The 16,006-nt window shown below is 33.3% G+C and overlaps 1 protein-coding gene across 1 annotated transcript in view; it reads right to left on the reverse strand.

Moving 5' to 3' along the window:
- LOC120772441 (platelet binding protein GspB) overlaps positions 1–5,787 on the reverse strand; it is a 29,458-nt gene extending 23,671 nt beyond the window's left edge. The window contains exon 1 of the mRNA XM_040101058.1: positions 5,707–5,787. The gene's annotated coding sequence lies outside the window, so the exon portion shown is untranslated. The remainder of the gene's footprint in view (positions 1–5,706) is intronic.
- Between the last annotated feature and the right edge of the window lie 10,219 nt (positions 5,788–16,006).

The following is a 16,006-nucleotide window of genomic DNA, read 5'->3' on the forward strand; positions in this document are numbered from 1 at the left end:
TATTAATATTCGATGTCCAGCCGGAGAGAAGAGGTATGGTTATGATAACTTGGAAGATTTGCACCATTAAATAAAATAAAATAATATTAAATAAAACAAATAAATTGTTTTGGTAATGAAGTATATTTTGCGTAGATCTGTGTCTAAAAAATAACAATAAATTGGTAAAAGACATCTTTTAATCTAAATTTTCTTTACTTCTTTGGTCATAAAGGAATTTTGGATTTGAAAATTCAGACTCTCGCCTTAAAATCTTAAATTTAGGACCGCACGCAATAAATTTGTTTACAACTTGAATCCGTAAATCATATTTCAAAAATATGTGTTTTGCTAAGTTGTTAGGGCTGTCCTTAATTACTAAGCCAAATATAAGCGCAATCAGTTAACCAGTTTGTTCACAGCTGCTGCCTAAGTCAGTACACCTCAGCAGTAAGTTGCGAATTTTTACAATGGATAAAAATAGCGAACACAGAATTTCTCTCAAATTTTGTATTTCTAATCAAATTTCGTGTGCGGAATCATTGCGAATGTTGGAAGAGGCTTACGGTGATTCAGTTGACAAGAGAGCTCGACATCTCTCACAAGTCCGTTCGAATGTTTTTTGGATATGAAATGGGTTCTTGCTCGACTCGTCCCAATAAAGCTCAATTTTCTTCAAAAAGAAATTCCGAGCCCACATTCATGGAGAGCACTATAACTGCAAACAAGTCAATAATCATCAGAATGGAGAGGAAAAAATAAGCCGAAACCTAAAAGAAAACCCCAAAGCCGCTCAAAAATCAAGGTGATGCTCATTTTTTTCCGATATTCGTGGTTTTTTGTATCATGAATTTTTCCAGAGCAACAGTCGGTCAATAAGGAGTTCTATTTGGCCATATTGAGGCGTTTGCGTGAGAATATCTGTCGAAAATGGGCGTATTTGTGGAAGAACAATCCATGGATCTTACCCGATGATAATGCACCATCGCATCTAGCCACTACTGTGACCGAATTTAAAGCAAAAACGCAATGAACTTTTTCGACCAGTTTTGCCTTCGTTTGACTTTTTCTTGTTTCCCAAACTGAAATGGCTGTTCCGTGGAACCCGTTTTCATTCGATCGAAGAAATAAAACCAAATTCGCTGAACGAGCTGGAGGCCATGAAAAGTGTTTCGAGGACTGGAAAAATCGTTGACATCTGGTTAGGATTACTTTGAAGGCGACAAAATAAATATTGTTGATTTTAATATCCAAACATGTATTAATGTGGCCTATTTGAGAACAAGGTGAGACCACAGCAGCAGTATTACAGTACTAAATCTTAAGCCGACTAAGGCGGTTATTTTTTGACACTGATTTGTAAAAAAAGGTAACAAAATGTATTGACGGTTCTTAAATCTGGATTTTACAACCCATTGTCATATAGTGTGTCAAAATTTTCAACTCTTTTTATTTAAAAGGAAATTAAATCCTACACGTGACACAGAAGTCGGCCTTAAATTTGTTACAAAGCCACAAAAAAGTTTAAATATTTACACTTAGCAATGTTTTTTTAGAAGAGATAGAGAGGAAAAAAATTACATTCACCCGAACGGCAAGGCAAGCAGCGTAGGCCAATGCTGAATTTTCAAGGCTGCCAGTTAACCAGCAGACACGCGTACACGAGCCGCATTACGGCAAACAAAGTGCACAGCAACAAAAACCAAAATATAATAAGCACGAGCTGCCAATGAAGGTTTCGAAGGCCATTGGAAACAGCTGGAAATGTGTTAAGCCGCGTTCCCCCTCCCTTGAAAATACATATTTTATAAACAGCTGAGCGACAAACGAGCCACGACAATAATAATGACCACACTATAGGTGTGTTTCTAGGTATATACACACCAATATGTTTGCGATGCGGCCAAAGTGTGTTGAATGTTCGCTAATTGCCCTCAAATGGCAAAAGGAACGTACAAATCAAAACTTAATGTAAGCGCATATACAGGCATACTTGTACATATGTATATATGTATGTATATGTGTATAAAGTGTGCGAGTATGTGTTGTGTATGTTGTGGCAGGAAGTAGTCTCTGCTAGCTATTTGCTGGCAAAAACATAACCTTTTGCAAGGACAACACCAGCAAACGAACACGTTGAGGTTAAAATCCGACCCACAGCAGTTCAGTGCTGCAGCAATGTATGTACATAGGCCCAAACGTGATTCTTAACAATAAGAGAATGTGCGTTTAAACATATATGTACCTATGTAATAACTAGATGCTTCATTCAAACTATATAAAGGGTCAGTAAGGCAATCTTTTTTCAATTTATTTTTTTCATTTTGTTCCCTTATACCCTTAGAATTAATGTAGAAATCTACCTTACCATTGGAAGGTTTCGAAAAAGGCCCATAAATAATAATAACGCTCGACGTTCAGAGCGCTCGGAGTGCACCCCTGGCGCTTTAAACGCGTTTTTCTCAAAACACAATTTTTTAAACTGGCGGACTACTAAACCGATTTGCTTAATTTTTTTTAACAGTTCACAAAACGGATGGGTTCGTCCCTATATTTATTATAATTAATTGACAATGTTATGACAAAATGTATGTAAAAAAACATGAGGAAAAATTAAAAACAAAAAAAACAATAATTACTTTTTTATTTATCAACATTTTTTCAGATGATCCAAACATGAGAAATCGTGTCCGCCAGTGAAAAAACGCATCTCATTCACCCAGCCATTTCTCCGACGGATGTCATCAAAAAATTCAGAAAAAATTTGTTTATACACTCCACGATATATGTACCTCATATGTGAAAAAAATTCTATTGTAGAATAAAAATTTCTATGGAAAAAAAATGTCAAAATACAGGCCAGATTACCCTACTGACCCCTTAAGTTAAATTCGTGAATTGAAAAGTTAAATAATAAAATTTAGGTGATCCAAGTACAATAATTTTTGCTTAATTGCAAAACAATTAATTTAATAAGTTAAATTATTAATTAATAGAGATTTCGGCAGTCCTATAATTTAGTCAATTAGCAATTTCATAAACCGGCAATTGATAATCAACTTAATTAAAATATTTTTCTGAATTTATTATATAATGGTGCAATTAACTAATTCACTCAATAAAGTTATTGTAAAAAAACTGCTTTTAATTTATAATTACCTAATGAAATAATTAACTACTTGACTCAATCAAGCGATTATATAACTACATTTTGTAATGGAATAATTATAAAAATATCTGATATTCCACCTCTAATTGTTTTCAATTTACCATATAATGAAGGAATTAACTAATTGACTCAATTAACGGATTACAAAATAGCTACTTCGGATTGAATAATTGGCAAATTTAATTAATTGAATAAATTAAGGGACTGTAGAAAAATTAATTATTAATTTTAGTTGTATAATTAATGAATTTTGTTGAATTTAAAGTAATTAAACGACTTTTACAAATTCATTTTCTAATTTTTCACAATTAGTAATATACATTATTAAGCAATTTGTTAATCGACTCAATTAAGCGACTGTGAAAAAACTATTTTTATTAAACGCTTTGTAAATTTCAGAAATTAATCTTTATGGCTTTTAAATTACCCTACTATAATGGAGAAACTAACTAATTGACTCAATGGCTGTCGATAATCTACTTTTAATCGAACAATTAGCGAGTTTTAAAAATAAAATTCCTAAAATACCGCTCAAATTCACTGAAAATCTTTCTTCAAACCCTGAAGTCACTATAACATTGTAAACATTAGTAGATATTACATTATGATTGCCAAATCATTAACGTCCCAAATTTAGAATGTCAAGTCAAATACATACTTATAAATAGAATTTTCGACTCGTGATTCGTTTCATTCTTTGGAGGGCAGCTGTTTATTGAAGTGAAACAATGAAATTAAGAAATTCCAGTAAAAATTAAATATTCCGTGTGATGGTCTTAAGCGTCTAACTTCAAGTCGTAATTGTCAGCAAACAACTTAAAATCATTTTGGAAGAATCTATTTCATGCATCTCGTATGGAAATTAGTTTTTGTCAGTTCTTTGATGTTACAAGTATCATATAACGGTAGATTAAGTTTGTTCAGTACAATTGACTTTATTGACTTTGTTACAGGGCACTTTCGACTCAAACATTCAGAAATACTTAGTATCAGAGTTAGTTGTCTAATGTTCGAAATTATTCAAAAACTTAGACAGTTACTTCAGAAGACTTTGATTATTACTACCAACTTAGTTACATGTTGGCAAATTTTCCCAACACAATATAAATAGGTATTTATGTGAACCGAAACTTCAGAAGTGTCAAAATGACAATATCTTATAAATATAAGTATGTATGTATGTATGTATTAAATAAACGCAATTCATTTGTTAAGCTTCTTAGCATAATGAAAAAGTTTTATGTCTCATAACTCTTGTACATTTTGATGACTCAATGACAGGTTGTTGAATAGACATTCAGGTTTTCTTAGAAAAGAAGAACAAGCGATGACTCAGTTACACAGACAACTACATACATATACATATATTAAATATATATATACATATATATATATATAAATATGTTTGTAATTTGTAATTAAACAGCATGATGTGACTTAAGCCATGATTATATTACCAAGATTTATTGTTATGTATATGCGCATTCATGCTAACTATACATACGAGTGGGTATATGCGTGAGTAATAAAATTTAATATTAAATTTAATTAAAATTAATAAAAACAAGAAAAAACGCTTACTTCGGTTGCACCGAAGCTAAATACCCTTCACAGGTGCATTTCTGTTAGTAACTATGTGTTCAGCTATATGCTATAGTAATCCGTTCTAAACAAGTTTTTTAGAGATTACATTGTTGCCTTAGAAAATAACATATACCAAATTTCGTGAATATATCTTGTCAAATGTGAAAGTTGTCCATGCAAGCATTTGATTCCGATCGTTCAGTTTGTATGGCAGCTATATGCTATAGTCAACCGATCTGAACATTTTCTTCGAAAATTACATTGTTGCCTTAGAAAATAACATATACCAAATTTCGTGAATATATCTTGTCAAATGTGAAAGTTGTCCATACAAGAACTTGATTCCGATCGTTCAGTTTGTATGGCAGCTATATGCTATAGTCAACCGATCTGAACATTTTCTTCGAAAATTACATTGTTGCTTTAGAAAATAATATATACCAAATTTCGTGAATATATCTTGTCAAATGTGAAAGTTGTCCATACAAGAACTTGATTCCGATCGTTCAGTTTGTATGGCAGCTATATGTTATAGTGGTCCGATATCGGCCGTTCCGACAAATGAGCAGCTTCTTGAGGAGAAAATGACGTTTGCAAAATTTCAAAACGATATCTTAAAAACTGAGAGACTAGTTCGTATATATACAGACAGACGGACAGACAGACAGACGGACATGGCTAAATCGACTCAGCTCGACATACTGATCATTTATATATATACTTTATAGGGTCTCCGACGATTCCTTCTGGGTGTTACAAACTTGTGACAAACTTAATATACCCTGTTCAGGGTATAAATATACCATATTTATACTATATTTATAATCATTATATACCAGAAACTGTAACCATATTTATAACCACTATATACCGGAATCCATATGTATACCATATAATTGAATTGTTTTTTCCAGAATTTTTTAGATTTTTCTAATATTGTTTAATTGTGTTAAAAAACATTTTCATCTACTCACCAAAGATGTGCTATTAGTAAACAGTTTCCGCAATTTCTACTTTTCACTTATACTTCCGCTCTCTCTCTCTCTCTCGATCTCTTTACTTTAGTGCAGATTACAGCAAATAATTGATTATTATTGCTGCACTTCGGCACTTCTGCAATGGCGTCTCAATCACTTTCGCTTTCGATCCGTCGACGGCGGCTGTCAAGTCCTTCAAAGACCTTTCAACCTCAAAAACCAATTACAGCTTTTTTATTGCGCATTTTTATGGATAAACGCTTTGGTTATCTGCAATGAAAGAAGGGAGAGAAAATAGAATAACATTAAAATTTGCCGTTATACAGAGTTGCTTATTATTATATTTATTTATGGGAAGAAAAAAACAAAATTTGATTGCTTAATTTAACAAAACAATTTATTATGAATGAGTCCCAATGAGTACCCATGGTCGCAGTTACACTAGGCTGGTTAGAGCTTGGCTTACTGAAGATAATATTTGAATGATTCAAGTCAAAATTATGTTTTTTTTGAATTTTTTTCATTAACTTGACCTAACCTCTAAAGGTGCTATGAGATATTTTAACAGCAAACAATATATACAACTGAGTGCCTAATGTAGTATTTATATATTCCTTATAGTACTTATATAAGAAGTACTATAATACAAAAAACATTATGTGACTATCCAACGGTTCATGCTACTCCAACCTAACCTAACTTTTTGATTAGTTCGTAAATCATTGAAAATTACTGAAATCATTTACAAATCTACTAAAGTATCACGGCCATTTGCCATGCGACGCTGCAAAACAACTAAATGGAGAAAATCAAATCAAAGCTCCGTTGTTAGGGTAAATATTTATTGCAAATAACAAAAGCTCATTTGGCTTATTGTGCACAAAAATTAGACTAATGCTAGAAAAAACTGCATCATCATCTACTTTTACGCATGAAAATAGCGACTGGAAGCCGAGGTCATCGAATTGAGGTCAATTTATTTTATTTGGCACAATTAGAAAGGCACAAAGAGGCAAGCAAAAAAAGCAAAGCTCTGCTAGAAGACACAATAAAAAGCAGAGGCGCTGTGGGCGCAATAGCGAGCAAATAAAAACAATTCATGTAACTTAAGTATGTATTATTGCATGTGTGTGTGTTGGTGAGCAATTGCATTTTATGGCTCTTCCTCATAGCTTTTGATTGCCGCTGGCGAATGCAATAAAAGGCCGAGGAAAAGGCAGCAATTTTCACGGCATCGAAAAGGTTGCAAAAAGTGCACGCAAACAGCCGTGTGCTGTTGTCGTTGTTGTCCACAACCAAGTGGTGAATGGCAAATTTGCTGAATTACGATGACGGACAGACAGACTGATTATACGAAAAAAAACCGTTAACTGCATTTAAGCGTGTTAATTCCAACAATACTGTGAGGGCAGCACATCACCGCTGCCGTTTGTATGTATGTATGTACATATGTGTGTGTGCGTGGTGTACGTGCCACAAAAAGCCAAAAGCGAAAATGAAACGTAAAAAAGACGATAAAAAAGTTACAAAGCAAAACATGCACAAAACAAATTATGGCAAATGCCTTGTGCAACGCTCAATTTGGTCACTGCCACATGGCGCAAAGTGGCAACAACAGTTGCGAGTTGAAAATTTGATTTTTTGTTTTTGGCATAATCAGGCTATAAAATAGACTTAATTCGTACATAGACTATGACCAAGTCCAAGCATATGTTGGCAGTTTGTGTTAACAGCAGCAGTAACAACAACAACACTTGTTGTTGGTTCTAATATTACTTGCAATGATTGAAAGCAGTTAAATATAGCGATAAATACGGCTTATTGTTGTTGGTATTGCAATAGGCTCGAAATTAACAATAATTGAAAACAACTTATTTTTAATTTTATTCATTTTTTGTTGTTGTTGTTTTTGATTTGCTGAATTTCCAAATGAAAGTTGTTCAATAAGCGAAGCAGAGAGGGTAGTTGCTCTGAAACAGACAAAAAGTATGGTACAACTGGAGAGGAGTAAAGACAAGGAGGGCGGTTCTTACGACAGTCGGGTCTACGTAACCGGAAATGACCCCAATTTTTATCCGGCCAGGGATTGTACACTCGGCAGCACTCTTTGACCAATTTACTGCTGTTTTCTGCCGCACTGACCTTCTGCATGACATTTTTACTCAGGTAAGTAAACAGGTTTTGCTTTTCTCTTAATCACTAGCCCAATGTCTCCGAACAAATTTATTTTCAGCTACGAAAACAAAAATTGTCGAGATTGCGGTCGAACATCGTAAAGCCCTCAACGAAATTAATTATTAGGTAGCTCTTATGAACAATTTTAAGTAACTCAACAACAAAGCACTCATTCTTCGAATGTTACTTAAGTCGTAGTATTTATTAAAATATTGGAATCTATCGACTCTTTCAGAATATCTAGTTGATTTCGTTCTGCCATCTTGAAATAATAACCGATTTATTTATTGAGGCCATTTTCTTTTAGAGTTTTTGTAGCACAAAATATTCCCCAAATGCTGTTGAAGTAACAGACCTTGGGAGGATATTAATCAAGCTCTATTTTGATTATTAAGACTAATACTAGGTTACTAGGTAGTAATACAACTATGGACGGACTTCTGTGCTTCAACGAATTTTGTTTTCTTCGGTTTCAGCTAGTTTTTGGAACGCCGTTCGATCGATTGTTGGACAGTTTCATAAAACCACGCCACGTCGCTAGAAAAGTTGCTTTTGATGAATATAGGGTTCTCAGCTACGCTATCAAGCATATTTTTGGCAATCTCTACTCGACGTCGTTTTCGCGAATGATTCAAGTCTTTTGGTTCGAGTCTAGCATGGTCACCTTTCCATCCTGAAAGATTACTATAAATATGTTGAGTCGATCTAGAGAGATGTTTTGGGATCATCTGCTATCTTTCGGTTGCCAACAAGCAGTGCTTCTTAATGTTTCGATGTTATCATCATTACGCGCATGAGGTAAGATTTCAATGACTTCGCAGTCTTCACTGAATATTTTGTGCCACTCGAATACTTGTGTTCGTGATAAAGTAGACTCCTCAAAACACCTCTGCAGACTTTTTAACGAATCCGTCATATTTATTTCATTGAAAATATAAACTCGTTGTTAATTTGTTTGGTACTAATCGCTTCATAAACGAACAGCTACCAAACACACACTAATTGACTTTTGGAAATCAGGAACATAAAAAAAGATTGGAAAAATATAGGAAACATGTTTTATCGATTCGGAAAGAAACAGTCTGGCTCAAATTTGATCTGATTATATTTCACTTTTATAGGTATTTTGATTCGCAATCAGTATGAGAATAGCAAAATAAATATTTTGACTCATATATTTATGTAAAGTTAATTGCAGAATTATTTTGAATACGGCTCTATTTGGTTTCGAATTTTCGCTTAGTATGGGGAAAGAAGTAAATAATTTTTTGAATATTTGCAAATATGCCAGCTACTAAACAAAAAATCCGAACCCCCTTATAGCGGAATGGGGTAGAACTTAAAAACTTCGAGGGATTACAGAATATATTTTATTTTTCTTGAACTGTTTTTAAATTATGACACCAAACCTTTCTATCATAACAAATTTATCCGAAATTTTTGAAGCCTTTTAAGTACATATTTAAATATTAGCCTTCGCGTCCGGTGTAAAATTTTAGGAAAATTAAGATCTTATAATAATTACTACAGTCAGTCACTAATCGTTCACATCATTCATATATACACAAAGGTATGTATGTTGTGCTCTCAAATAACATAATTTAATCTGATTTAATGTGCTTTTGCGATGCTATTATATCGTTTGCTTGTTAATTGCTAGGAAGCCAGCTTTAACTGCCTTCGGTGTGATGAAGCCGCCGGTGTTGCAGCAATGTTGCAATCTTCAGTCATACATAATGGACACATCACTGAAGCATAAATAAAGCCAACAAACAACGCATTTGTAACGCTTTTGTAAGCAACAAAAGGGTGAACAAAACAACAACAAAAACAGCAACAAAATATGAATAAAAATTGATGAGGCAACAACTGAATTGGAGCAGTTGAGCAGATAAATGAACATAGAGCTACATATGTAGATATGTTAGATATATGCTTTCATATGTGTATACAAAAGTAATAGGAGTGACAGAAAACAGAGACAAAAACTTTAAGCTTTGAAGAGTGGCGAAACGAACGAACAACTGGTTTAAATTAAATAGAGTGGCATAATAAAATCAAGAGAGAACAGAAGGAGGAGGTTAAACAAATTTATGGAGATAACCGTATACTCGCTCAAGTTGAGTTTTTTTTTGTTGCCTTCACCGGTTGGTTTTTTGACAGTGAAGCAGAGCACTAACTTAGAGGGTAAAGTTTTGGTGAAACGAAGACGCCAATTAAACCATTGTCCGATCTAAACAGGATCTGAGAAAAGGACGTGTGTAAAATTTCAGATCGACAGCTCAAAAACTGAAGAACTAGTCCGCGTATATACTGATCGCACATAGCTAAATCGGTTCTGCTCGTCAAACTGATCATGTATGTATGTACATATATAAAAACCAAAGTATAAACATAATCTGAAAACAAAAAAGTGCCTTAAATTGATTAAATTGTAAAGCAGCGCCGTGAAGGAGACCGAACAAAAGCGTGAACGTGACCAGAAACGCGCACTGCGCATGTGCAACGCCACATTGTGTGTTATTCAAACACGGCGCAGTGCATGTGCAGGAGCGGAGACATAATGACAGCAGCGCTGTAGCAGGCGGGTGACAACAGAGCGCGCCAGTGTTGGAAAACGAGTTCGAAAGATTGCGTGTGACATAAATGTATAAAATATGTATATGTATATGTAAATATATGTTGATAGCAGCATAAATTAACCGCGTTGACATTCGAGCATTAGAAAATGTATATTACAACAAAAAGTAATAACAACAACAATGTTCAATATAAATATTTGCTAAACAAGTAATAGAAAAATGATAAAATATGTAATTAAAAAATAATAATCATTACTTATATAGCAAAAACAAGCGCTAATGACAAAAACCAACAACAATAACAGCGTAGCAAAGACAAAGTGGATTAGGTCACACGTAACTCGAACGTGCCACTTTCAAGCGGCTACTGTTATGAACACACACTTATGCATCTACAAATGCGCATATATAGAATTGATATAATTCTGCGTCTAGCCCCTTGGTCACACACATACATATGTACATATAGACATACACATGCATGTAATTTGTATGCAAGCGCGTGCACTGAGCTAGCTGGGGCTTTGGCGTTCGCATTTGATTTTGCGCGCCTCGTGGCGGAGGTGCGGCTTGGCTGCCTTGTGCCGCTTTATATTACTTTGTTCTATTCATTCTTACTATTTTCAATTTATTTATTTTTTAATTTGTATTTTTCAATTTGCGGCGCGCAAATCAAGCTGCAATGCGCCCAACTCGTCGATAACAAATTGCAAAAGCAACAACAATCACAAATTTACAAAATCAAAAAATACAAAAATTACAACAACAGCAAAAATTGAGAGCAAAAAATCAGCAACAATAATAATTGCGAGCTAATTTTTTTTATAAAAATTACAACAATAAAATTGCGGGTAACAAAATTTTATAAAAAAATACAACAAAAACAACAACAATAAAAATTTCGAGCAACGAAAATTGTATAAAAGAGTTACAAAAGCAATAACGAAATTATAAAAATAGCAAAAAAAATAATAAATATAACGAAAGAAGATATGCTATAGTGTTTCGATCTGAATTTCTTCGGTGATTATATTGTTGCCTTGGATAATATTTTATGCAAAATTTTGTAAAGTTAATTCGTGAAATAAAAATATCTTCTTTATAAGGACTTAATTTTGAACGATTAGTTTGTATGGCAGCTACATTATATAGTGATTCGATCTGAACAATTTCTTCGGAGGTTGTACCATTGTCCTAGACAATAACCCACGTAGAATTTCTTGAAGATAGTTCGTCAAATGAAAAAGTTTTTCATACAAATACTTGATTTTGATCGATCAGTTTGTATGGCAGCTATAAGCTATAGTAGACCGATATCGGTGGTTCCAACAAATGAGCAGCTTCTTAGAGAGAAAAGAACGGGTGCAAAATTGCAGTTCGTTATCTAACGAACTGAGGGACTAGTTGACGTCAAAACGGACATACCGACGTGGCTATATAGACTCGGCTCAGAACGTTGATTATGTATACATATGTATAGTATATACTTCAAAAGGTTTCCCATGTATTCTTTTGATATTAAAAACTTCCTTACAAGCTAAAAATAGCCTGCTCAGGGTATAACAACTACAAAAAGCTGCAAAAGCAACAACAAAAATTGGAAAAAACAAGAAAACTTGCCAAAAAAAAAAAAAATTGGATAAAAAACAAGTAACTGCAACTGCTTGCAGTGAGTAACTATACACGTACACACACACACACACACACATGCGCATTCAATTGCATTGCCATTTGTAGTTGTTGCAATATCAGAGCAACGTGCACATTTGAGGCGCTTTCAAAGCGCGACGATTATGCAAAGCATATGTTTGGCTTGCTTTGTCGTTTTTTGGCGCATTTGTTTGCTATTTTTGTTGGCAGCAAAATTTGGCAATACAACAAAGCGCTGAGTGCGCTTCAGCTTGCTAAGCTTGTGGCGTTGCCAGCTGGTATTTAATTTAACTTTTTTCATTTGCTTTAATTTTATTTTGCGCTGCATTTGCCGAGCTTTAGAATCCAATTGGCAGCAGCAGCGACACAGTTATTAACTGGCACAAGCGCCTTAAAGCCAAGCCACGCTGGCGCAGACGCTTGCACAACTACACATACAATACAAATGTACACACACTTACATATATGTATATGTATATATGTAGGCAGCAGCAACTATTGGCAGCAGTTTAAACGCTTGAATTGCAATTCTCGATTGCGAAGCTTTTTGGCGCGGTTGCCAAAGCGTTGGCATGAGCAGCGGTAACCATGGCTGTCTGTCCGTCCGTCTATTTGTTGCAGCAACATGCCGACACGCTTAGCTGTTGGTTTGCGAGTTTTATGTAGTTCTGTATGCCACAAAGTGGGTCATGGTTAGTATGTTGCATGTTGCCGTCTGTCATTTTTGTCACTTTTATAATTTTTTTGTTTTTATCTGTGTTCGATTTCCACGTAATTGGCAGGGTTGCCGAAAAGCAGATGTGTGTTTGAATGGCTTTCTGATAATTGTAAGTATGTATGTATGTGCATATGTATATAACTGAAACTTTTAATTAAATAAGGAAAGACAAAGTAGACTGAAACTCATAAAGTGCAGTTAGAAATAGAAAACAAATAAAAGTGAACTTCGGTTGCACGGAAGCCATAACACCTGTCCCAAGTAAAGAAGCTACCATGTATGAACCTGATTTTGATTGTTCAGTTTGTATGCTATAGTAGTCCGATCTGGGAAATTTTTTTGGAAATTGTACAATTGCCTTAAGCAAATAAATCATGTTAAATTTTTTGAAGATTTTTAGTAAAATAAAAAGTTTTTCATACAAAGACCTGATTTTGATTGTTCAGTTTATATGGCGGTTATATGCTATAGTGGTTCGATATGGTAAATTTCTTCAGATATTTTAACGTTATCTTAGAAAATAATCTAAGCCAAATTTCGTGAAGATATCTTCTCAAATAAAAAAGTTTTCTATACAAGAACCTAATTTCGATCGATTAATATATTCTATTTGTTAAACTTTTTAGAGCGGTGCATCGAACAAACAGCGGATATAAATGGAGTAAACCGATTTAATTGTATAGCGATATGACATATAAACACTTGAATTTTGTAACTTCATTCTCGCTCGCATTGAACTCAACTCGATAACTTCAATGCCGAGAGCAGAGATCAAACATAACGAGCAGTGCCATATCGAAAAAGGTAATACATATATACAAATATGTATTATATATTAGACGATGATTATGTTATATATGTATATATTAGAGTGGGTCAAAAATTGAATAAATATTTCGCTTTCTATTCTACAAAATAGCTTCTCAGACACTCCTACGAAAATCTCTTCAAGTAAGAGTTCTTAATTGTAACGGGAAGGTACAGCGCTTTACAGTTTTCTATTTTTTTCTCATTATCAGCTAGAAAAAAATCATATCTTGCTTTCAACAACTAAAAATAAATATCTCGTTTCATAGATTTTGTAGGAAATTGATGCTCTAGAGAAAGGTCTCTACCGATATTTTCATAAACCCAACTATTTAAATGATATTAACGGTTCAAATTTAATTTTTTAAGCAATTTTTTTAAAATAAATTTTACAACTAAGTAAAAAATCATTATAAAAAATAATTATACAGATTCTCATATAAAAATATTCCTATAAAAGTTATACACAGTTAAAGTTATGCCTCAAATGTACGAGTTCTATATTTATGCAGTACACCATGGCGTATGAGCAATATATAATATGCAAATAAATCACTGGTATGAATGCTTTGTACCTTTCATGTATAACATTAAATGCATGTAACTTTTAAAGGAACATTTTTATGGAAAAAATAAAAACTTCGCACTCTTTTCTGGTTAGAAAATGTTGTAATCGAATATCACATTTTCTAACTTGCATACTTACTTTCTTAATGCAAAATATCATAAAATCTCATGTTATGTGTATATCGTCACCTAAAATCCAAAACAACGTATCATAAAAAATCGAAAATCGCTGAAGGATATAATAACCAATATATGTATATTATAACCATTTTATAACGAAAACTGAAATTTTGTTTCAATATGAGTGTATTGATAACCAATATTGGGTAGTCGAAACAGTCTTTTCGTATTTTGGTAATATAAGTAGATGTCGTTGCAGTCGTACATCTCCAGTGCTACGAATCACATTGTGTCATAGCATATAGTGTTGGAAAGGTGAGATTTTAAGCGTCATTTAACCAAAATTCGGGGAAGAAGAGAAAGAGTTACACCTATTCAAAAATGAGTGAAAATAATAAAGAAATCCGCTATATTTTGAAATTTTTAGTATAAAAAAGGGAAGAATACCACGCAAGCCTCCAATGAAATTTGTGAAGTTTACGGAGACGAAACTGTATCAGTTCGTGTAGCACAACAATGGTTCGCCAGCATCCGTTCTTGAAATTTCGATTTACGCTGATGGAGTAATGTCTCTAGTGAAAAAATAGCAAAAAGTGATCGACCAAAAGTACATATTTTTTATTTATTTATTAATATAATTACAAAAAAATAAGTTGAAGTTTGATTAGGAATACGAAAATACTTTTTCGACCACCCAAATAAAATAATATATAACCAATATAAACTTATGAAAAGTGACATTATGTTATTTTGCATTTTAGGTGACGATATGTGGAATATATGTGAAAAAAAAATACAAATTAGACACGGATTAAATTGAATATAAAGAGCTTATTTCCATTGGATCCTGATTTTTAGAGCAAAAACTGACTGCAAGAAACAATCATCTTCGAAAAACTAATACCCTAATACATATGTATGCACATACATACATACATACATATAACACTACTATCACAGATAAATAAGTATTTAATTCAACTCCGCTCAATGTGACAGTTTTTCATTTCTGGGACGTCAATGTCACGCTGAGCACTTTCGATTTGTTACATAAGCGCTATTTGCCACTTATACCCATATAAATACATATGTACATATATAGTATTCCATAATATAATACATACAGTACTTGTATTGTAAAGTTGTGGCATGATTTCATTTTTATAAACGCTTATTGCAATCAGCTCACTCATATACATACATATATTGTATTATTGCCACAATAATGCAATTGTGAAAAACCAATTATCGACTTTAATTACCACATACTATGTGTATGTGCATGTGGATGTATAAGCCTGAAATGTTGTATATTTCTTTGTAAGCTTACTTGTATGTTTGCCTGTCGCTAATGATATATGATTTAATTATTTTCATAGTTATTTCTCCGTCAGATGGCAGTCATATGATTATTGCATACACTGAGTAGCAAAATAAATGCATTCATGTCGTTAGAGAAAATTAATAAGAAAATAATAAAAATTGTTGATTTTTCGGCTTTATGCTACTTTTAACTATGAAAGATGAACAAAATAATAAAAACTTAGTGGCGGTTTAAGCTAACTAAATTGGAAAAAGTGTTGTAATAGTTCAAGCAGTTATAAACCAAGGTGTTTATATATATAATTTCTAATTTTGAATTCAACTAAAGGCGTCTTCGTTCTGCCATTTCGTTAGC

The sequence above is a fragment of the Bactrocera tryoni genome, chromosome 3 (genome assembly GCF_016617805.1).
Source record: "Bactrocera tryoni isolate S06 chromosome 3, CSIRO_BtryS06_freeze2, whole genome shotgun sequence".
NCBI lineage: Eukaryota > Metazoa > Arthropoda > Insecta > Diptera > Tephritidae > Bactrocera > Bactrocera tryoni.